The following is a 23,210-nucleotide window of genomic DNA, read 5'->3' as shown; positions in this document are numbered from 1 at the left end:
AGAGTCCTCCTTCTTGATTATCTTTGTTAGGTGTACAGATTTTAGTATGTTTATCCTATATTATATGTCTAATATCCACTTATGAGTGAGTATAAACCCTGTGTGTCTTTCTGCTTCTGAGATACCTCACTCAGGATGATCTTTTCCAGTTCCTACCATTTACCTTCAAATTTCCTGATTTCCTTGTTTTTTATCACTGAGTAATATTCCGTTGTGTAGATATACCACAATTTCTGTATCCATTCCTCAACTGAGGAGCATCTGGGCTGTTCCCAGCTTCTGGCTATTACAAACAAAGCTGCTACAAACATGGTTGAGCAGATGTCCTTGCATAGTTGAGCATCTTTTGGATATATGCCTAGGAGTGGTATAGCTGGATCTTGAGGAAGCACTATTCCTAATTGTCTGAGAAAGCGCCAGATTGATTTCCAAAGTGGTTGTACAAGTTTGCATTCCCACCAGCAGTGGAGAAGGCTTCCCCTTTCTCCACATCCTCTCTAGCATGTATTGTCACTTGAGTTTTTCATCTTAGCCATTCTGATGGGTGTAAGGTGAAATCTCGGGATGGTTTTGATTTGCATTTCCCTGATGACTAAGGATGTTGAGCATATCTTTAAGTGTTTCTCTGCCATTCTATATTCCTCTGTTGAGAATTCTCTGTGTAGTACTGTACCCCATTTTTTTAAATTGGATTACTTCATTTGTTGCTGTTTAACTTCTTTAGTTGTTTATATAGTCTGGATATTAGCACTCTGTCAGATACAGGGTTGGTGAAGATCCTTTTCCAATCTGTAGGCAGTCGTTTTGTTTTGATGACAGTGTCCTTTGCTTTACAGAAGCTTTTCAGTTTCATGAGGTCCCATTTATTGATTGTTGATCTTAGAGCCTGTGCTGTTCCTGTTCTGTTCAGGAAGTTGTCTCCTGTGCTAATGAGTTCCAGGCTCTTCCCCACTTTTTATTCTAGTAGGTTTAGTGTGTCTGGTTTTATATTGAGGTCTTTGATCCACTTAGACTTTAGTTTTGTGCAGGGTGATAAATATGGATCTATTTGCATTTTTCTACATGTAGATATCTAGTTAGACCAGGACCATTTGTTGAAGATGCTGTCTTTTTTCCATTATATGTTTTTGGCATCTTTGTCAAAAATCAATTGTCTATAAGTGTGTGGGTTTATTTCTGGGTCGTCTATCTGATTCCATTGATCCACCATTCTGTTTTTAAGCCAATACCATGCAGTTTTTATTACTGCTGCTCTATAGTACAGCTTGAGATTAGGGATGGAGATACCTCCAGCAGATTTTTTATTGTAGAGGATTGTTTTAGCCATTCTGAGTTTCTTGTTTTTCCATATGAAGTTGAGAAATTTTCATTCAAGGTCTGTAAAAAATTGTGTTGGTAATTTGATGGGAATTGCATTGAATCTGTAGATTGCTTTTGGTAAGATGGCCATTTTTACCACAGTTGATCCTGCCAAGCCATGAGCATGGTAGAGCTGTCCATCCTCTGATATCTCCTTATAATTCTTTCTTCAGAGACTTGAAATTTTTTCATACAGGTCTTCGACTTGCTTGGTTAGGTCACACCAAGGTACTTTATGTCCTTTGTGGCTATTGTGAAGGGTGTTGTTTCCCTTATTTCTCCCTTAGCACCTAAACCTCACAAAGACCCAACAAAAAAAGAGAACTTCAGGCCAATCTCCCTTATGAACATTGATGCGAAAATACTCAACAAAATACTTGCAAACCGAATACAAGAACACATCAGAGATATCACCCACTATGACCAAGTAGGCTTCATCCCAGCTATGCAGGGGTGGTTCAATATATGGAAATCCATCAATGTAATCCACCATATAAACAAATTGAAAGAAAAAAAACACATGATAATCTCCTTAGATGTTGAAAAAGCATTTGACAAAATCCAACATCGGTTCATGTTTAAAGTATTGGAGAGATCAGGGATACAAGGCACATATCTAAACATAGTAAAGGCAATATACAGCAAGCCTATAGCCAATATCAAACTCAACAGAGAGAGACTTAAAGCAATCCCACTGAAATCGGGACAAGGCAAGGCTGCCCACTCTCTCTATATTTCTTCAATACAGTTATTGAAGTCCTTGCTAGAATAAGACAATTAAAGGAGATCAAGGGGATACAAATTGGAAAGGAAGAAGTCAAAGTATCACTATTTGTAGATGATATGAGAGTATACCTGAGTGACCCCAAAAATTCTACCAGGGAACTCCTACAGCTGATAAACACCTTCAGCAAAGCAGTGGGGTACAAAATTAACTAAAAAAAAAAAAACAAAAAACTCAGTAGCTCTCCTGTATACAAAAGACAAAAGGGCTGAGAAAAAAATTGAATTTTCTTTTTAATTCTATGTCACTCCAAATTTTATACAATCCAGTGTTTCAGGGTTTTTTTTTTTTGTGTGTGTGTATGTGTGTGTGGAATCAATTCTCACTTATCCCACAAAATCTCTAAGAATAGCATTATAACCAGCTTTTGAGGGAGTCTGCAGAATTTTCTCAACTATTAAAGGTGCTTCAACACATGCATTCTTAGCAGGAGTCATGAAGAATCTTGATACTTTTGTATCATTTCCATACCTATTTTGTAATCTTCTTTAGCAGGCTTTATTAAGTCCAAGGCTGGGATATGATTTGCTAAAGCAGAGTACAACCTAAGACAATGGCTTCTTCAATAGCTGCCCTTACAGCATTGAGGGCATTCATAACTCTTAACTTTATCTTTCTTCTAATTCACGAGGCATAACTTTCCTTAAGCCTTCAGCCTTCAACAAAACTACTTCATCTGAAGGGTTAGTCAGTTTTCCCCTCAGCTTTTCTTTTTCATATGCACTAGTTGTGATGTGTGATTTCTTCAATACATTTCTCAATTTGAGATTTTTCACCTTTTCTTTTCAAAAGCCTGACATCTTCTTTGGTGACAATGACCTTTCCACCTTTCCCTAACTTATGAGCTTGAAGATCTTCAAGATTTTAATTCAACCACGCTTTCTCCAAATGCTGCATGACCAGTAACAATAGTTATATTTTCAAACTGTTTCTTCCGATCATCCCCAAATGCTGTAATTTTGATCAAACATTTGGCCTGTTCAAGCCATTGTGCTAAGAGCTTCTGCATGAACATCTTCAGCAATTATGACCAAGGGTTCCTTCTCATGAACATGTACACTGTCAAGAGCAGGTAACATAGATTGAACACTAGAAATTTTCTCTTTACTCAACAGAACACAGACATCTTGAAATGGGCATTTTGAGTTTTTGATGTATTAATAAAATGATGAGGAAAATCCTCTATAAAACTTCATGCCTTCAATAATTTCTAAGTCATAATTTAGGGTCTTCCCATACTTAACTGTAAAGATATCCTTTCTTTCAATGTCTTTTCTGTTTTTGTTTGCATAAGAAATGATGTTTCCAATATTCTTGTCTCCATTTTTAGGAAGTGTAGGAACCTGAGTGATTTCTTCCTGTATTGTCACAGGCTTACACTGCTTGTTAAGTTCAGCAATTACAGCAACAACAGCTAGCATCACACTTAAACTGGTTTAAAGGATAAAGGATAAGTATGAAAATATCAGAGCTAAACTTGTTCAAGATGTATGCTAAGAACACAAATGAAACTGAGGTAGCACCACAACTGTTACTGTTCTGACTTTACAACTGTCATTCCATCTTCTGGTACTTTGGTACTTTCACAACTCTGTTTAATAATCAATGTTCTTCCTCTTACTACATCAGCCACAGAATTGGCTAAAAGGTCTACAACTGGAAACATTGAAGAATCAGGTATCCACACCAAAAAAAAATTTTTTTTGGTGTAAAAATTGATTTTCATTTTCCACTTTATTTATTTATTTATTTATTTATTTATTTATTCATTTATTTATTTATTTTCAATGCAGTTTATTCAGGAACATTGAACAATCCTCGGACCCCGGGGAAAGCCAGCCCCCAGCTTAAATAGCCTCTGGGTAGCCAACCCAGGCGTGCCACGGGGGCAATGCAGATAGGTCCACATACATGGAAGCAAGCCAGATCCTCGGCCTTAGCCAAATGTGGAGTTGTTCGTGACAGAGAGCCCTCACCATCGGGAAGGTGGAAGGCGGAAACCAGCTCCATCTTTAAGGCATAGCATTCCGCAGCTCTCTACAGTTCCCCCTTTTTGTTTTAGACGCATCAGGCAAGAGTAGAGGTCTGATCTCTGATATTAGAAATAAATTGGGACTTTGTACAGATGTTCATTTAGGTGTCATCCACCCAAAGAGCATCAGACCCGTCCGATACCTTTTTCTCAGAGGCGGGACCTGGGGCATCAACCCGCATGCAATCAGACATGCTCTTCTCTGGGTCCAAAGCGGCTGACCCTGAGTGCAGTGCTTAGCCTCGCATCCTGAGCGTATCATTTTAGCTTTTTATGGTATCCAACCATGCTTGGGGAGACTGTCCTGCTTCAATGGCTGTAAAGGCCTGAATGATCATGGCTGCATCACACTGTTGTGAGACTCTAATCTTGCATATATACCACAGGCAAACCAAGGAGACCAACACCAGAAGGCCTGCTAACACTCCCATGCCCGCCCATTCCTTCAGATGATTCATGGCTGCAGCAATCCATGTTGATAATCCTGTGACTAGTCCTGGACTTTGTGTCACTAGCATACAACATGAGAATTTTTCCTGTGCTGCAAATCTGTCTAAACAATTGTCGAGCTATATTTTAGGTAATTGGACTGGAGAATTCGATACTAGGATGGAGCAGCTGAGAGTGGCCATTGTCACAGTAAATTCTACCAGAGTGGACACTCTATTTATTTATTACAATTTATTCACTTTGTACCCCAAGAATCAGTCATCCACACCAAATTTTACATATTAAGAGTGAGATGAGGAGTCAATGTTTCCATTTTAGCCAAGACTTCATTTAGCAAGGATTGTGCGTATTTGAAACATTGTTTTGTGAGTATGCACATAGCAAGGCATGCCCTCAGCAGTGAGTGAGGACTGTTTTTAGTCAGCTTACAAAGTAGCTGGTTTCATCACAGTGTTTCAAAAATAGCTTTATTGGATCCCTTTCTCCACCCACTTCATGCTCAATACTCCTGCTTCTCATACTCACTAAAGCCCTGAGTAGATGCCCAGGAGTGGTACAGCTGGGCCTTGTAGTTTTATAGAGACACTTCTACACTAATTTCCTCAGAGTCTGTGTCAATGAACACTCTGAACAGCAGTGTGTATAACTTCCTCACTCCCCACACACTTACTTGCATGTGTTATTTGTTTTCTTGAGCATATTAATTCTTATTTAATGAGATGGATGCCCACAATAGTTTCAATTGTTGAGAATATTAGTTGAGGTCTATAGTATATAGGGGCACTCAGGTGGTCTCAGAAGTAATTAATTAAGCAAATGTTAGATAACTATTTTAATTCAAAAGTTTATGACATTTGGAATGTAACTAGCATAAGATTCACATATCTTTGTGTTTATCCAACATTATATTTTCTCTAGTTTAATATTTATTTATTTTTATTTTTATGTGATTGAGTCTACATGTATGTATGTGCACAATGTGTATGCAGTGCCAGAGGAATCCAGAAAAGGGTGTCTTAAACTTTGGAACTGAAGGTACAGATGGGTGGAAGAGCTGAACCCAAGTCTTTTGTAGGAACAGCAAGTGCTTTTAAACGCCAAATCCTCTCTTCAGTTCTGATTAGATGCTCTTAGGTTGTGAACCATTTATTCAAGGCCATCTTTCTTTAGATAATGAATTGTATTGAAGACTTGTTCATAACTCTGCCTTCAAGATGTGCAGGGATAAATATAGAGCAGCGAGTGGAGGATGGAAATGTCCATCCAATGCCTAGCCCAACCTGAGACCCACGCCATGGGAGAGACCCATTCCCTGACACTATTAATGATAGTCTGCTATGCTTGCAAAAGGGAGCCCAGCATAGCTGTGCTCTGAGAGGTCCTGCCAAGCAGTGGATAGAAACATTGGGTGTCTTGTGGAAGAGTGGAGGAAAGGATAGTGGAAATAGGAGGGAACAGGAGCTCTACAAGAAGACCAGTGAAGCCAACCAACCAAGACCCAGAGGGGCTTGTAGAGACTAAACACCAAACAAGGACCATGCATTGACTGGACCTAGGCCCTCTACACAGATGTACACAATGAGAAGCTCAGGCTTTAAGTAAGGCCCTGGACTGGAAGCTGGGCCTGTCTTTGCTTGCCTTTTGATTACTTCCTCCTGGCGGGATTGTTTCACTAAGCCATAGAGGAAGAGGATGTCCTAAGTGCTGATGCAACTTGATATGCTGGGGTGGGTTGGGAAGGCAGACTCCCCTTTTCTGAGGTGTAGGTGAGGGGTTGATAGGGGGAAAAGGGAGTGGGGGTAGAAATGGGAGGAGAGGAGAGAGGGAGCTACAATTGGGATGTAAAATGAATAAAAAAATAAAATTTAAAAAGAAGAAATGTAGAGAAAATTACAGGTAAATATTTAAGGACCAAGATATTATACTGAACCCTTCATCTTTCACAATGAAATTAACTGATTAGGACTCATTCCTCAGTGTTGTTGATCAGCCAATTATTTTCTACATCTTGGAGCACATGAATTAATTTAATATTATTAGGTAACATAATGTTATATGCATCTTGAGGCAAAACTTTGTTATTGGTAGAAAACCCCAGAGTCTGTCTATGAGACAATATCTGTGTCCTATATTATGCTTCACTGCTCTTTACATGAGTGAATGATTTCACTCTGATAGTTGCTTTGCTTTTAACAAAATATGGGGACCTGGCTTCTGATGCACACATGGATATTCATAGGAAGGAATCTAATAGTTGCAGCTGACCAAAGTGATTTAAGTTAAGGCAAAACAAATGGCCAACTCTCAGTGGTTTATGATTCTTCACTGTGGCATTAACTGAATGGCATTAATTTTTACCTCACATCTACTGCCTGTTTTATTTTGAGACAGTCTCTCTATGGAGATGAAGTTGGCTTCTAACTAGTTATCCTCCTGACCAACAATCCTCTTGAGAACTGGGAATCCCTGGCTTACTGTTAGTACCTTTATGTCACCAGAAGGAATGGCTGTGTTTCTGTCAAGGACTCTTACATTATTTATAAGCTGGAGTTTGGACACATTTGTACTTGTGGTAGGCATCTTGAGAGACTGACCAACACCCCACACTTTCATATTCCTAATCTGTTGAGCAGTGTCCCCCAAATGGCTGAACCCCTGACACCCAATTGAAGTAAGGTTTCTATGTTTATCCCTGCACATCTTGTAGGCAGCATAAATTTTGATTAAAAATTTTTGTGGGTGGGTTGGTGTTTTCCTCCCTCCACTAGGAGTTCTGTCTAGTTAGAGGGTGTCCTTTTCAGTCTCCATGACCCCTGCTGCTAGGAGTCTCATCTAGAGTCATCCCCATATCCTCCCACAACCATTGCCCATCTTAGCTCTCCAGCTTGTCATAAAGATGCCCTTTCCCATAGTTTCTTTTCTCTCTGTAGGACCTTTGTCCTCTCAACCCTACTCACCCCAGCTATGATCTCCACCCTCATTTCTCTCTGCTCAGAAAAAGGGAGGACTCCCTTGATATCAACCAGACTTGGCATATCAAATTGCAGTAAGACTAGGAGCATCTTCTTTTATTGAGGCTAAATAAGGCAGCCCAGTTACAGGAAAAGAATCCAAAGGTGGGCTGGGTATTCAGACAGCCCCTGACCCAGCTTAAAGAGTCCCAAATTAAGATCCATTTGCACAACTATTACATATGTGCAGAGGGGTCAATCCCATTCAGTGCTATCTTGCCCGGCCTCAGGGGAAGAGGACAAGCTCACCCCTGATTGGATTTGATGACCCAAGTTGGGTTGGTATGGGGGGGCTCCCCTTTCTGAGGAATAGGAGAGGAGGGATGGAAAAGAGAGAGGAGGGTGGGACGTGGGATGGGGAGAAGAGGAGGGAGGGTGCTAAGATCAAGATGTAAAGTGAATAAAGTAATTAATTAATTTATTAAAAAGGGAATTGTGTGAAAACTACAAGAAAATTATGAATAAAACAAGTTCTGAATTCAGACTTTGAATTCTAGTGGTGTGACTGACAGTGGGCTGATTAATTTTTGTGTTTCATCTCAAACTTGTCCTGAAATCCTAATGAAGTAAAGCATAACAAAAAGCCTATAGTGTAGCCAGCAGAAACAGCTGCTCAGCAATTATTAGTATATTTTCTTATCTAAGATATCTATTGGGGGATTCAAAATCTGTTATTCTCCTTTTATTACTATTGTTGTTTGGAAAATATTGGAATCCACCTACCAATTAAACATCTTTAGTCTATGGAAGCATAGTGTGTATCCACTATATTGGATCATGTGACTCTGTAACTTATTATGTGAGTTTGATTGTTTTCTCTTTGCTGCATCTGAATGCTATTCTATATTATACAAATTCAGTGATGCTATTTTCTTTGCTAATGATGTCCAAACACGTTAAAATAAATTGCAGGGAGACACAGTGGGAAATGAAGCTTACAAGGTGGAAGATCAAATGGAATTAAGCTCTTGACCAAATGTCTGTAAAATTGATTTGACTTAATAAATTTGATGCAATTTGAGTTGTGTCATTTGGGACGTGTGCGTGCACACATACATACATGTCTTTAACTTGCCAAGTACATCTCCTTTTGACTGTCCTCTTTAAAAATCTCATGAATAAATAAATATAAATTGGTTATTTCCATTTTAAAAATCCACATTTTATCTGACATTTAAGGCCAAGTATAAGCTAGCCGATGTTCAGGCAGACTTTAAAGGACATGGGAAATTGAGAATGCTCAAAGACGGCTCTGGATGTTAGATTGCCATATTGTTTTTGAAGTAAGAGATATTTTAAGTCAATAAAAGTTTTTTCTTTCATAATTTACATCTATTTATTTGTTTGTGGGGGTCATGCATTACATAGCATTAGTGTGGACATTGGAGGACAACTTGCTGGAGTTAAATTTGTACTTCTATCATGTGAATTGAACCCATGTCATTGTTCTCAGTGACAAGTGTCATCTCTCTGGTCCTATCACAGTTTATTGATTAAATATGATTGCATTTCTTAAGACTTTTTTTCTAAGAAGAATAGATAGACAGACAGTTAGGCAGACAGACATATAACTGATTATATATATATATTTTTTTCTTCAGGATACATCTTCAATATCTTTCAGGAAGATTTTCCTTTATCCTTTCATCTTATTCAGTAAACAATAAAATATGTTTCCTATTTAATCTAATACCTAATAATACTAAGCCTTCAATTGCTTCATCTGCCCTGCCTACAAAACTCTGAATGTCATCTAGATGATGACTTGCTTGCTATTGAGTTTGAATTCCTAGCATAGTGCCTGATATACAGCATATGCTCAATGAATGTTTGTTGAACTGAACCTCATCAATTTAGAGACTAGTTTGAGTATATAAGTTCATTCTAAAATGATCCCCAAATGCTGTATAACAATATCTTCAAAGTTGACCAATTTGTTTCCTGATGGAAGGCTTTTAAAAACTTAGGAAGAGCATAACCCACAAATCTCAGGAAGTCCCTGGAACTTAGAAAATACACAAATCCTTTGTGTTTCACCCTTTCTAAACTATTTACTTTGGGGTCCTTAACCTCATTTTTCCTTATCCACCCCAGTCCTTTCCAACATCCCAACAACAGGTAAGAGAAAAAAGGTGGGTAGTGGTGATAAGTGTTGTAGTTTTTTCAGCAACTTCTTGTGGGTTAGGGTCATCAGGGTCTTTTGGACAATTACAATCTTTGTTTCAGGATGTCTACAACTTCTTATCCAGCTGTACCAATAGCAATCAGGAGCAGCAGGAGGGAAGCACCAGCAGCCTTTCTCGGAGTTCCCTCTCTCTGGGCTCTGGCATTTATTCCTCTCAGAGTCCTCAGATTTAAACTATCTGCAGCTGGCAAAGGGCCCTCTCATAACCTGCAGCAGGCAAACAGTTTGCTGCTGTGGACAACCTGAATCAGCCTCATATTCCAAACCTGGGATCAAAACAAAAGCATGTGTACATCTAAAGCATTTCACCCTTTCTGTTTTTAAAAAAGGCTTTTCTTTTACTATGAATGAGACTTGCTGCTGTTTCTTGAAAGGAGAACCAATAGTTTCTAGTTCAGCCTGGTAACTCTCCGCTGCTCTTGTCTGGAATGGCTCATAATTGTTGCTGTTGAGCCTCGAACTCTAAAGTGTTTCCTAATGGCTAGAACTTACCCCCTGTGTGTCTCTTGGACATGTGTTCAATAGTCAAATGACCCTTTTTCTTGCTGAGAACCCAGTGCTACCAGAAATGGCTCCTTTGCTTCTCTGATGGAATGTACGATATTTCTCAGAGCTAATGCACCTGCCATTTTGAGCTCTGAAGCTTTTAGCAGCTTTGTCACAATTTCTTTTCAAGTGACCAGATTTACCACAGTCGAAGCACCAGCACTGAGCATTTTTATATCTAAGGCTTTTGGTGGCTACTGGAAAAGCTAACAATGGCAAACTCTTAACCCTGGGCTGAGGCTGCTCCTCTGGCAGCTCAATTTGCTCAAGATTAACCCTTTTGCTCTGTATAGGTTTCTGCCCCTTCCATACCCCAGCTAGCCTTGGGACTGTGAAAACTTGACACCAAAAGTGCACGGAGCACTACAGGGCAGCGATTTCAGGAAACTCCAGCTCTCCTTGTCAAATTGGACAAAATAAAGATAATAATAGTTCATTCTATCCAACAGAATTATTTTGAGTACATGATGGGTCCAAAGCACACACATAAGAGTATTAATTTGTCCTAAAAGTTATGATTTAATAACATGTAAAGAACAGCCTAGAGATGGAAGAAAAAAAGTTGACGTAGAGAATTCATTAACTCCCCATTTCTTTAGATGTTTCTCTATCATTCAATGTTCCTCTGTTGAGAATTCTTTGTTTATCTTTGCACCCCGTGTTAATTGGATCATTTGGTTTGTTGATGTTTAATTTCTTGAGCTTTTCATATATTTTGGATATTAGCCCTCTGTCAGATGCAGGGCTGGTGAAGATCATTTCCTAGACTTCAGGTTATCATTTTGTTCTGTTGATTGTGTCCTTTGCTTAACAGAAGATTTTAAGTTTCATGAGGTCCCATCTATTTAGTGTTGATCTCAGAGCCTGAACTCTTGGTGTTCTGTTCAAGAAGTTGTCTCCTGTACTAATGAGTTCAAGGCATTTCCTAATTTTTATTCTAACAGATTTAGCTAGTTTTACATTGAACTCTTTGATCCACTTGAACTTTAGTTTTGTGCAGGGTCTATTTGCATTTTCTACATGTAGATATCCAAGTTAGGCACCATTTGTTGAAGATGTTATCTTTTCTTTTTTAGTTGCTTTATTCATAATAGCCAGAATCTGGAAACAGCCTAGATGTGTCCCTCAGTGGAGGAATGGATACAGAAATTGTGGTACCCTTATACAATGGAATACTACTCAACTATTAAAAACAAGGAAATCATGAAATTGCAGGCAAATGGATGGAACTAGAAAAGATCATCCTGAGTGAGGTAGCCCAGAAGCATAAAGACACATATAGTATATACTCATAAGTGGATATTAGCCATATAATTTAGGATAAACATACTAAAATCTATAGACCTAAAAAAGTTAAACAACAAGGAGGACCCTAGGGAAAATGCTTAATTGTCATTCAGAAGGGCACACAGGATAGACACCAGAAGCTCTAGAAGAGAGAGAACAGGATGGGAGCCTACCACAGATGTCTTCTAAAAGACTCCACCCAGCTGGGGATTGAAGCAGATGCAGAGACTCACAGCCAAACTTTGGACAGAGTGCATGGAATCTTATAGAAGAAGTGGGAGATAAAACAACCCAGAAGGGGCAGGAGCTCCTCAAGGAGACCAACAAAGCCAAAAAACAAAACAAAAACAAACAAAAAATCCTGGGCCCCAGAGGGGCCTGCAGAGACTGATGCATCCACCAAAGACCATCCATAGAGAAGACCTAGATCACTTGCTCAGATATAGCCCATAGACAGCTCAGTTTCCATGAGGGTTCCCAAGTAAGGAAAGAAGAGACAGTCTCTGCAATGAACTCAGTGCTCCTTGATCACTTCTCCCTGATGGGGCCATCTAGCCAGCCCACAAAGAAAGAGGATCCAGGCAGTCCTGATGGAACCTGAAAGGCTAGGGTCAGGTAGTAGGGGAGGAGGACTTCCCCTGACAGTGGACTAGGGAAGAGGGATAGGGGAAAAAGAAGGAAGGAGGGTGGGGCTGGAAGTAGATGCAGCAGGGAGCTACAACCAGGTTACAACGTCAATAAATTGTAAAATAAGAATAAGAAAAAAAAAAAAAAACCAAGAATCAATTTGTAATACAGCTAATAACATTTTACCTAAGGGATCCAGATTTTTTAAACTAGTTTAAGAAAATAAACACCTTTTCTTGTGGGTCTTAGGCAGGGAGTATTGACTTGATTTGAAAGTAAAAGCTAAGCAATAGGGACAGCACCTGCTTGGCATGGGAAAGCAGTGAAGTGATGTAAGAAATTCACCTATTTCACATCCATACTGTGCTTATCTCTGAAGTCCAAATCTCTATTGTGTTTATTGTGAATTACACATAGAAGAAAGAATAGGTACAGCCACAAAAGGACTCCAAGGGACAGTTTACCATTTCAGTAAAGATGGTGCTTAAATTGTTTCACACAGATCTCCACTTTTGTAAGGAACATACAGAAGAAGGTCATTTTATTACAGTGTTCAACATTAGAAATGTTACATTATACATAGATTCAAATAAAATTAAAAAGTTAATTCACAGCCAATATAAAAGTATTAAAATTTGATATACTACATTATGATATAAACTTTTATGTTGAAAATTACATCTGGGAGATTTATAGAATTGTAAGAAGTACCATTCAATTTTCTCTTCTAATACTGTAGAATACTCCCCTGCTCACTAATAAACTTATCCCACCTAATGCTACTGACACTGCTTTTACTGCTAGAAGAAATTCAGCTCAGTAAGAAGTCAGCACAGCAAAGCAAAGGGAAAGAAAAAACTCTCTGGTCAAAATGCACAGAAGAGTCAACTGCAAGAGTGCACAGAAGAGTGAAGATCATATAGAAAAGAAAGTGGGGAATAGATTTGAACACATTGGCACAGGAGACAACTTCTTGAAGAGAACACCAATAGCTCTGGCACTGAGACCAACAGTTCATAAATGGAACCTCATGAAACTGAAAAGCTTCTGCAAGGCAAAAGGCAGCATCAGTCAGACAAAGTGGCAGCCTACAGAATGGGATTTTTTTTCTTACCAACTCCACATCTATTAGAGGTCTGATATCCAAAATACATTAAGAACTCAAGAAACTAGACATCAAATAAATAAACCAACTAAAAAGTGTGATACAGATATAAACAGAGAATTCTCCACAGAGGAATATTGAATGGCAGGGAAACACTTAAAGAAATGCTCAGCATCTTTACCCATCAGGGAAATGAAAATCAAAACTACTTAGAGATTCTATCTTGCACTGGTCAGAATGGCTAAGATCAAAAACTCAAGTGACAACACATGCTGGAGAAAATATGGAACAAGGGGTACACTCCTTCATTGCTGGTGGGAGAGCAAACATCTATAACTACCATGGAAATCAATATGGTGGTTCCTCAGAAAGTTGGGAGTTGATCTACTTCAAGATTCAGCTATACGATTCTTGGGTGTATATCTAAAATACAGTCCATTCTACCACAAGGACACCTGCTCAACTGTGTTCACTGTGGCTTTATTCATAATAGCCAGAAACTGGAAATAACCTAGAAGTACATCAACCAAAGAATGGATTAAGAAGTTGTGGTTCATTTATACAACAGTACATTTACACAGTGGAGTAAATACTCAGCTGTTAAAAATATGACATAATGAAATCTGTAGGCAAATTGATGGAACTAGAAAAAGAAATCATCCTGAGATAATCCAGACTAAGAAATACAAACATGGTATATACTCACTTAAAAATGGATGTCAGCTATTAAGTAACCGACAACCAAGCTCCAATCCACATACTCAGAGAGGTTAGGTAAAGAAGAGGGCTCTAGGGAGGATGTCTAGATCTCCCTAGGAAGGGCAAATAAAACATACTTCATGGGTGGAAATGGGGGTCAGGTATAGATGGAAGTGGGAGGGTTCAGGTGGAGGCAGAAAGAGATAGATGGAGAGAATCAAGGAGAGACAGCTGGAATTCAGAGGCAGTTGAGTGGCAGTGTGGAAACCTAGTGCAGTGGAAATTTTCTGAATCTATAAGGGTGACTGTAGGCTTAGATTTTTCCAAAACCTACTTTTTTTAGGGCTCTTAAGTGCCTCTACCTTCCTTCCAACCCACCAAAAAAAGATTAGGAAAAGGCAGTTGTGGACCTTTTTAGACATAGTTCCTTGGGTTGACTCCACCCTTTGCTGTCAGGATACCAGCAATCAGTCCAAATGCCAACACCAAACAGCAACATGAATCAGCACAATTCAGTAGAAATGTCAAGACTCCATTGAACTGAAATGAGTCAACAAAAGCCATGAGAAGTTCTGTGGAATGTTTCTCTCTTTGAAGTTAAGTGTGGAAGAACGAAGACCAGCAAAGCAATATAAACTATTGCAAGGCGTAGCCATCCAAAACATGTGGTCTTACAGCCAGCAGGCTTCTATATATCTCCTCTCCTCAGAGTCCTCCCACAGATGTTTTCAGCTGGCCACAATCACGCCCCATTGCACAAGACAGCTCTCAGCATTACATCACCTGCCCTCTTACAAGACAGCTAGCAAAACATCACATGACACAACTGAGTCCTCAAAGAAACCATAAACTTCAAGTTCAGGTGACCCTAGAGAGAACTCCGGATAATGGAGGATGGGGAGTCTAAACTGGCCATCTTTTGTCAGGCAGGGCTTCCAGTGGAGGGAATGGGTGGCATTTGGTTGAATTGTTGGCTGATGGGGGTTTGTGGTGATCCCTAAACAATCCAGGCTGATGCTAGGACAGAGGTTCGCTCCCTGAAAACTGACAGTGGGGACACATTGACAAAGACAACATCCACATAGGTAGAGAGATAGAGCTGGTCCCGGCATGAAGTCTTCCCTCCTATACTCTAGTCTCTTTGGTATGCGAAGGTACCCTGCATGCTACGGAAAGAAAAACATGGACAGCAACCCAGAACAAAACACTCAACCTATAATCTGTCCTGCCCGAAAGATGTGCTGAGGCAATGGAGACACAGAACGTGTAGGAGTGGACAACCAATGTCTGATTTAAATTGAGGCCCAGATCAATAAAAAAACCCATGCCCTATAGTGCCTGGACAGTCTAAAGATCTAGAGTAGAACAACAACAACAACAAACAAAACAAAACTGGCCAATATATATATTCACACACATACACATGTATGTATGGGTGTTGTTTCTCTGGTAGCAAATGGAAGCAGGTGCAGAGACCCATAGCCAGACATTATAAGGAAAGTGAGTTTAAATCGGCAGTATTTAAGGGTGCCTCGGTAGCCTGGAGGAAAAGAGGGAGGAAGAACTCTAGGAGTCAGAGGCAGTGGAGGAGACCAGGACAACAGAGCCTACGGAACCAACTAAGTGGGACTAACATGGGCTAGCAAAGACCCATGTGGCAGGCACAGGGGCTGCATGGGATCTACTCTGTGTGTTTATTGTGGCTGTTAGTTTGGTGTTTTGTGGGATTTCTACAGTGTGAACAGGTGTGTATCTGACTCTTTTGCCTGCTCTTGGGACTCTTTTCCTCCTTTTGTCTTGTTCAGCCTTGATAAGAGTGCTTTTGCTTTGTCTTAGCGTATTCTGTTCTGTCATGTTTGGTTGTTGTCTCTTCAAGGCCTGCTCTTTTCTGAAGCGAAACAGACAGGGAGTGGAACTAGGGGGAAAGGGAAGTGGGGAGGGGAACTAGGAGAAGTAGAGGCATGTCAGGGTGTATTGACACCTGAGAGAAAAATCTATTTTCAGTTAAACTAAATAAATGAATGAATGAAAAGTAGAAAAACTTTGTACATCTGACAATGTATTAGCTCCTAGTATATTTATAGGAGGTTCCAGTTCAGGTGACTCATATATATATAGGATTCCAATAAATCAACAGCAAAACATAAAAAAACAAGTTGAAGGGTCTCTAATAGGCCTAAACATAGGCCTGAGCATGACAAACATGGTGCTGACAGGTTTTTTGCCTTTTAATCTTCTCCATGGCTAAAAAACTTTAAATTACATTCCCAAAGCTATCCCCCAAGATCTATTCCCCTGTTTGATCACTAATTCATTTCGGAGAAAAAAACACAAAGACTAATAATCAAAATTCATTATTTGACTAATATGTCCACTCAGGATTTACCAGCTCACCCTAGCACACGCTTTCTTTTTTCTCCTTAAATACCTATCCTGCTTGCTTGCTTACCGCTTACTGGCTGCTGCTGCTGCTGCCTCTGCAGTGCCCCCACCCCATTGCCCCTCTAGGATAAGAAATCTCTCTCATGTTAAGAATTTTGTGTCTGGGTGTGTTCTGCACTGACCCTGAGAGGGCCTATTTAACAGCAGTAAAATTGGTATTTTAAATAAATAGAACATTTCTCAAAGAAAGACTTGAAGTTACCCAACAGGCACATGAAAAACAAAACAAATCAACAATGACAACAAAAGGAACATTTATTTTTTTCTTCCTTAACCACTAGTCAAGAAGGGAAACAGAAAATAAAGCTCACAGTGAGATACCACCTCACTCCAGGAAGAGCGACTATTTTGTTATCAATAAAAGAAACAAAATAAGTACTGGTTAAAGCTATGGAGAAAAGAACAGAGGTTTATATTGTCTGTAGAAATGTAAATAATGTATTCATTATGGAAACAGTGTAGATATTTTTAAAAATATTCTTTAAAATATTGGGTGCTAAAGAAAAGCCTCAGTGAATAAGAACATAAACTCCTCTTCCAGAGGACCTAAATTTATTTCTCAAAATACAGGCAGCTTACAAACAGTGATAACTCCAGCTCTGGGGGACCTGACATCTGTGACTGTCCTCATGTGATTGTAACCTATAATCCCCCAACATGAAAATTTTATTAAATTTCATTATTTAATATAATAAATAATTATATTATGAAGAGAGTATTCTGTCTGCATGTGTGCCTGCAGAACAGAAGAGGGCACCAGATCTCATTATAGATTGCTGTGAGCCATCATGTGATTGACTGGGAATTGAATTCAGGACCTCTGGAAGAGCAACAAGTGCTCTTAACCTCTGAGTCATCTCTCCAGCCCTATAAATAATTATAATAATAAATAAAATAATAATATATCATTTCACACATATAGATTTCAGTACTTTTTAAAAGTAAGCCATGGAATGACTCACATAATACAGTTTAGACTGGCAACTTGGCTCCTGTTGAATACTCTAGGCTAAATAAGCTATTATTACAAACTATTGTAATATATAAATGAAATATGTAGTATGCAATATGTATTAGGTAATGTGTAATATCTAATGTGTAATACATAATACATATAATGCATATATACTCGTATCCTCACATCTATATGTATACATCACACATATACACAAACACATACATACACACACACACACACATACACACACACACACACACACACACACACATTAGAACTACCCAAATGATAAAATGCTTCCACTAATGATCACTTATCCAAGGTAATAGTCAGGGTGTAAAAGAGAGCTCTGAGATCCAAGGATTGTTGCAATTGGAGTCACAATGAGTTAGAAAGAACCAGGAATTCCTTAAATAAACCAATGAAGAAAATGTAGCACAATGAATAAGACAACATTCTTATTTTTTAAAATTTAATTTTTATTAATTACAGTTTATTCACTTTGTGTCCCAACTGTAGCCCCCTTTCTCATTCTTGCCCCCACATCCCATCCTCCTCCCATGTCCCTCCCCAATCCCTCATCTCCTCCCATGCCCCTCCTCAAGTCCACTGACAGGGGAGGTCCTCCTCTCCTCCCCTCTGACCCTAGCCTATCAGGTCTCATCAGGAATGGCTGCATTGTCTTCCTCTGTGTCCTGGAAAGGCTGCACCCCCATCTTGGGGAGGTGATCAAAGAGCCAGCCACTGAGTTCATGTCAGGGACAGTCTCTGTTCCCCTTACTAGGGTACCTACTTGGACACTGAGTTGCCAGGTGCTACATCTGTGCAGGTGTTTTAGGTTATCTCCATGCATGATCCTTGGTTGGAGTATAAGTCTCAGTAAAGAACCCTGGGCCCAGATTTTTTGGTTCTGTTGCTCTCCTTGTGGAATTATTGTCCCTCCAGGTTTTTCTATCTCCTCTTTTTTTTTTTTTAAGATTTTTTATTACTTATGCAATGTGTGTTAGCATGTACACCTGCATGCCAGAAGAGGGAACCAGATTTCATGTTTAGATGGTTGTGAGCCACCATGTGGTTACTGGGAATTGAACTCAGGACCTTTGGGAAGAGCAATCAGTGCTCTTATCTTCTGAGCCATCTCTCCAGCACCCTCTTTTTTTTTTTTTTATAAGATTCCCTGCACTCTGCCCAAAGTTTGCCTATGAGTCTCAGCATCTGCTTTGATATCCTATTGGGTAGAGTCTTTCAGAGGCCCTCTGTGGTAGGCTCCTGTCCTGTTCCCTGTTTTCTCCCTCTTCCAATGTCCATCCCATTTGTCTTTCTGAGGATTGGTCATCTTATCCAGCGTCCTCCTCTTGCTTAGCTTCTTTAGGTGTACAGATTTTAGTATGTTTATCCTATATGTCTAATATCCACTTATAAGTGAGTATAGACAATGTGTGTCTTTCTACTTCTCGGATAACTCACTCATGATGATCTTTTCTAGATCTCACCATTTGCCCACAAATTTCATGATTTTCTTGCTTGTAATTGCTGAGTAGTATTCCATTGTGAAGATGTACCATACTTTCTGTATCCATTCCTCCGTTTAGGGACATCTGGGTTGTTTCCAGGTTCTGGCTATGATGAATAAAGCTGTTATGAACATGGTTGAACAAATGTCCTTGTTGTGTACTCAGGCATATTTTGGAAATATGCCTAGGAGTAGTATAGCTGGATCTTGAGGAAGCACTATTACTAATTGTTTGAGAAAATGCCAGACTGATTTCTAAAGTGATTGTACAAATTTACATTCCCACCAGCAATGCAGTAGGGTTCACCTTTCTCTACATCTTCTCCAGCATGTATTGTCACTTGAGTTTTGGATCTTGGCCACATCTCATGGGTGTAAGTTCAAATCTCAGGGTCATTTTGATTTGCATTTCCTGATAACTAAGGATGTTGAACATTTCTTTAAGTGTTTCTCTGCCATTTGATGTTCCTCTACATAGAATTCTCTGTTTAGCTCTATACCCCATTTTTTTTCTCTTAAAACCTCCTGTATGTATTTTACATAACTTTATTTTCCTTGCAATTAAGTTTTAACAATGGGCTAAAGATAACTCTACATTATCATTTTTCTTTTTCTTTTTTTTTTTTTTCAATGCAGTTTATTCAGGAACCTTGAACAATCCTTGGACCCTGGGGAAAGCCAGCCCACAGCTTAAATAGCCTCTGGGTAGCCAACCCAGGCGTGCCACGTGGGCAATGCAGATAGGTCCACATACATGGAAGCAAGCCAGATCCTCAGCCTTAGCCAAATGTGGAATTGTTCGTGACAGAGAGCACTCACCATCGGGAAGGTGGAAGGCAGAAACAAGCTCCATCTTTAAGGCATAGCATTCCGCAGCTCTCTACAGTTCCCCCTTTTTGGTTACTCGCATGCCTCACTGAGTGCCTGTGCCCATTGATGCCCCTCACGCTATGACTCTCTTCAGACAGAAAAGGGATCTTGGAACTACAGCCACCATTGTTACTACCATCTCATTGGCGGCTGTTGGAGCTACCACCAGGGCATTAGCCATGAGTCATACTAGGCAGACTGTTCAGACCCTGAATAATCATTTAGCCAATGTAGCTCATGCCTTAGTTGTACATAAAGGAATTAATGCTCAACTAAAAGGAAGCTTGATGGTGGTCAATCAGAGGATTGACCTCTTGCAGGAGCAAATTGATACCCTATGACAAATGTACCCCATTTTTTTAAATTGGATTACTTGTTTTGTTGCTTTTTAAGTTCTTGTGTACTTTATATATTCTGGATATTAGCCCTCTGTCAGATATAGGGTTGGTGAAGATCCTTTCCCTGTCTGTAGTCTGTCGTTTTGTTCTAATGACAGTGTCCTTTGCTTTGCAGAAGCTTTTCAGTTTCATAAGGTCTCATTTATTGATTGTTGATCTTAGAGTCTATGCTGTTGGTTTTCTGTTCAGGAAGTTATCTCCTGTGCCAATGAATTCAAGGCTCTTCCCCACTTTTTCTTCTAACAGATTTAGTGTATCTGGTTTTATGTTGAGCTCTTTGATCCACTTGGACTTTAGTTTTGTGCAGGGTTATAAGTATGGATCTATTTGCATTTTTCTATATGTAGACATCAAGTTAGACCAGGACCATTTATTGAAGATACTGTCTTTTTTCCATTGTATGGTTTTCACATCTTTGTCAAAAATCAAGTATCTTTAGGTATGTGGGTTTGTTTCTTGGTCTTCTATATGATTCCATTGATCCAACATTCTGTTTCTGTGCCAGTACCATGCAATTTTTATTACTATTGCTCTGCATTACAGTTTTAGATCAGGGATGGAGACACCTCAAGATGATCTGTTATTGTACAGGACTGTTTTAGCAATTCTGGGTTACCTACAAAATGGTGATTTTCTGTCATTTGTGATAACATAGGTACAACTTAAGATCTTTAGACCACATGAAATAATCGAGGCACAGAGAGATGAGTGATTTATGACCTTTTTAAGGAGGGGGTAGGAAAGTACTGACTTCTGATGAAAAATGATGCTTAGTAGAGGTGATGGAAAATATGTAGTGTTGGCCAAAATCTCCTAACTACAGAAAAATAGAGACTCATCTACTTCTCTCCATCCATTCAGTACTAGGACTAGAAGCTCACACCATTGTGTTCAGTTTTTATGGGAGCTCTGGGGTGGAAACACACGTCCTCACACTTGCTCAGCGTGGGCTTTTATCTGCTGAGATATTTCTTCAGTTCCGTATTTGCTCCTTTTCTCAATGAGAAGCCTTGCCAGATAAGGGACATTCCCAGTACCAACTTAGAGAGGGGAAAGTCCACCACTGCAACAGCAAAACTACGAAACCAAAAACAAACACTGCTATACATTTTAAATAGAGTAAAGCCAACTGCTCTACTACACCTCCAATGACTGAAAAGACACTGTTAAATACTATGGAGAGGACACTGTGCACTTAAGAAATTACATAAGGTAAAAGCAAATATAGTAATAGTGTGAAATAAAGGAATGGAAAAGGGGAAGAATAATCTAGGCTAAATAAAAGAGGCATAATCATGATATCACAAAAGGTATAAAAAAGAACAGGTGAAAATGGATTGCTCTGTAGAGAAAAAAATCTGTAAGGAAAATTATTTAGATATATGAAGAACACAAAACCCTATGAGCTGCATTAAAAATAAAAGAATATAATAAAAGCAAAAGAAGGCAAAAGAAAAGTGCAAAGAAAATCAAGACCAGACAACAAAAATGTATTCTAACACAGAACAAGGTGGTGTAGCAGATTCTCTCTGACTTCTCTAACACCAGAGCCTGCTGGAAGGCTGCCAGCTAAATTTGGAGGTGCTTCTTGTTAGGACTATTCCAACCCAAAACTGGTTGTGGCTCAGCAAGTTGCCATCACTGTACATTCTTCCATCTTTTCCATACCATGACAAGCTTCCAAATGCTTTATTTTGCAGCTAGTGGACATGCTCATTTCTCACTCATTCAAGAGCATCACAGTTTGTACATGTTGTGATGGCTGATATCTAAGCCATGAGATGTCTCCCTGATATGTTTGGGTTGTGGATCAGGCAGGTGGAACACTGCAATCCATTACTAGAAGATCCTTCCTGGGCTTTCTGACTGTGTTCAGTATGAAAGCATCATATGAGACAGGTAGTTGTGGGAAGTCAGGTCTACTGGACCTATCTTTATTTAGTGTTTTCATCCCGGAGTGGAAAACTGCATGCCTTTATGAATCTACCCATTAATCTTTTATTTTAGTACGCCACTCTCTACCTCAGTTACCCTTCCAAAACCAAACAGGTGAGACCATGAGCAAATGAGACCTTTACAAATTAAGTCTGTTGAACTTCCCGCCCAAACAGGAAAGGCAAATGCTCACTTCCTGTTTCCTGGCATGCAACTGTTCCCTGTCATCCCACCCTTTACTGCTTCAGTCTTAAAAAATATGTCAGCCATAATCCTCCAAGACAAAAAGTGCAACAACATGGAAGTCTTCTCCATTTTCTGTCCACATTAGAACATACCTGCCTTGTCCTTAGGCCTAAGTTGATGGAGGCCTGCAGGAAATGTGATCTTGCCCTGTGTTAGAACTGTACATCTCTTTACTAGGGTTCCCTGGGTTACCTTTCAATGAGGCTTCTGCTTCATCTTCTTTTGCTGGGAGCCACATGGTGAGAGCCACGTGATCGTTCTTCTTAGTCACTCTCTGATTTCAGCAGACCTATCGCCCCTTTTGACCTATGTTGCTTACATTTTGTGCCCTTAAAACAAAGTCTCTGTGCTGTTATCTCTGTTCCTCTTGTTCAGTGCATCAAGTGGAGGCAGCTCTTAGCTCACCATTGTTCTATCCTTTCTCTCTCTCTGTTTTCTATGATAAAACACACTTACCAAAAGTTCCTTAGAGGAGAACAAGTTAATTTCAGCTTACAACTTAAGGCTTACAGTCCATCAATGAGGGAAGTTAGGACAGAAACTCAGGAGAAATCAAGACATGATTCTGCTTCCCAACTCACTCTCTGGCTTGCTCTCTGCTGATTTTCTTATACGGCACAGGCCCATGTGACTACAGATGGTACCTCCCATAGTGAGTGTGGACCCCCATGTCAGTCATCAGTCCAGACAAGTTTTGACAGATAAAGCCACAATCCTGTCTGATCAAAGCAACCCTTCAAATGAGGGTCCCTTTTCCTAGGTG

The 23,210-nt window shown here is 39.6% G+C and overlaps 1 pseudogene; it reads right to left on the bottom strand.

The window, feature by feature from the left end:
- Positions 1–2,469: 2,469 nt before the first annotated feature.
- LOC110544597 (60 kDa heat shock protein, mitochondrial-like) lies at positions 2,470–22,685 on the bottom strand (annotated as a pseudogene).
- Positions 22,686–23,210: the final 525 nt, after the last annotated feature.

Source organism: Meriones unguiculatus, chromosome 10 (genome assembly GCF_030254825.1).
Source record: "Meriones unguiculatus strain TT.TT164.6M chromosome 10, Bangor_MerUng_6.1, whole genome shotgun sequence".
NCBI classification, from domain to species: domain Eukaryota; kingdom Metazoa; phylum Chordata; class Mammalia; order Rodentia; family Muridae; genus Meriones; species Meriones unguiculatus.
This window is presented reverse-complemented; position numbering and strand designations above follow the sequence as displayed.